This window comes from Nanorana parkeri, unplaced genomic scaffold (genome assembly GCF_000935625.1).
Source record: "Nanorana parkeri isolate BGI_ZX_2015 unplaced genomic scaffold, ASM93562v1 scaffold1063, whole genome shotgun sequence".
NCBI classification, from domain to species: domain Eukaryota; kingdom Metazoa; phylum Chordata; class Amphibia; order Anura; family Dicroglossidae; genus Nanorana; species Nanorana parkeri.
Window position 1 is genome coordinate 248173 of NW_017307331.1, and position 2414 is coordinate 250586.

Consider the following 2414-nt stretch of genomic DNA (forward strand, 5'->3'; position numbering starts at 1 on the left):
CGGCTGAGTCGATCTCCTTCTGCACTTCGGGTCGGCTGAACATGCTGAGCATGTTCGGCCGACCCAAAGCCATGCTAAGCAAGCCGACGTAGGCTGATTTCAGCCGATATACGGCTGAAATCAGCCGTACCAGCCTGAAGTGAATAGCCGAACAGCGTAAATAGCCGAACACTTCACTTCAGAGTTCTCTGAACTCTCTAAAGCTTGAGGACGTCTTTCCTGAGAATTGGTGAACGACACTGCACCGCATACTCAAGATGAGGCTGAACCAGTGATTTATAAAGTGAAAGTATTATTTTTTATCCTTTGCTACAATCCTTCTTCTAATGCACAACTGTATCCTGTTTTCTTTGCTGGTTGTTGCTTGGCATTGCATACTATTGCCAAATCTGTGATCTATGAGGACCCCTATGTCTTTTTCTAAGTTCGATTTTCCTAATGTTGCTCCCCCCAAGTTGTAGTTTGCACACATATTCTTTGCACCCATGTGCATAACCTTTTTTCAATATTAAATCACATTTACCATCTTGTAGCCCATGCCTCAAATTTATCTAGGTCTTGTTGAAGTGATCTCCAGTTCAGAATTTACTGCCCTACACAGTTTATCTGTGAAGGTTCTCATTCATCCAGGTCATAGTATATCTGTAAAAAAATAAGTCAAGGCAACTGGACTTGCGGTATTTTTGTTGAAGACGTTTCAGTGGTCATCACTGGTCATCCAACCAGCTTTCTCAATTCAGAATTACTTGTACAAAAATTATCTGGGAATAAATATGTTGAATGTTGCTCCAATCCACATAATGTGTTAGGCGCAACCAGGTGTTGATTGCATTTGCATAATTGGAGCCTAGGAGGTGCTATTAACCTGCCCAGAGAGAGGTGTTAAAACAGCATTATATATTTTCCACCCATGCACGTACAATTTCATCCAAACCTATAGACCTTAGTTTATTCATTACATTTTTGTGAGATACTGTATAAAATGCGTTAGCAAAGTCTAGATACACCACATCTACTGTTTGTCCTCTGTTTAAATTAATACCGACTTCCTCAACAAATTTCAGTAGATTGGAATGATATGAATGGTCCTTCATTAAGTCATGTTGGTTACTACTTATGATACCAGTTTTATTCACAAATTCTTGTCCCTTATCATGCCTTTGAATATTTTACACACTATTGAGGTTAAGCTGACTGGCCTATAGTTACCCGGTGTACTTTGTTTCCCCTTTTTGTATATCGGTATCACATTTGCTTTTCACCTGTACCATGCCTGTCATTAGAGTATCCATAAAAATGTGTACAATGGTCTGGCTATGACCTGGCTAAGTTCCTTTGTAGAAATATAATTTAATTATGGATCTTTTAGGGATCAGGTACACCTGAGTTGTTTTCCTGCATTTGACTTGCTTTTTAAATGCATGTCAACTGTTGATCAGCAAAATGCAATTGAATGTAATGGAGCAGTGTATAGAATGGTTCAAAAGCTGTGTCTGACCAGCTTTGCATTGCGCTGAATTTTTTGGATGTAGCTTGTCCTATTGAGGAGTTTTTGAACTGTAGACAAAGCAGGTCAAACACAGCCTGTTCTTGTTAATATAAATAAATATGCAAATATAGGAGAATCCATTTATCCCACTTGAGCTACATGGTTTGTTATTTTAGGTCCTCTTTACATTTATTATTTGGCTTTGCTGGCCTCTTTATAGTAATTTTGAGAAATTATACCAATAATAAAACATGTATTTAGTTTTAATACTGTATAGAGTAAGATGGTATGACAAAATGTTGCTGTGTTCTTAAAGCTAGGCTTTGCTTTGTTTGTTCAGTTATAATTGTTAAGCAAATCTACTGCAAGGTCTAGGTACTGTGGTTCTAGTATGCATCTCCTTAAAGCCTTTTGTTCTATGAATGACACAGCAAAAAAAAAGAGACTCACTAAGTTCCATTGCATGCTGAATTTTATTAATATTGCTCTGTTACTGATGCACACACTTTGACAGTGTTGTTGTGAGACAGCATGAAAACACTGAGTACTTTTCAGTAGAGCTAAAAGACATTCCCGACAGTCTATTTGTAATGTGCACAAAGTACTGCAAGTTCAAATAATTGTACCTTTTTATGCTTTCAAAGTGTCTGTTGTTTTTCACGTTTGCTGTAAAAGCATACTTTGCTTGTTCCTTTTCATTGAAAATATCAATTAAAACTGTGCACTTGGCCTGCATTTATCATTACTATTATCATAACCATTGTTTTGTCTTTGCTTTATACTTATCAGTATAAATATGGAATTTTTTTATTGCCCTTCAATATTTCGAGATCTGCAAAATGTACATATCTAAAAAACACTGCATGAAAATATGATAATATATTATTTTGTCATGTTTAATTTGCTTTATTTATTTTAGTTGCAT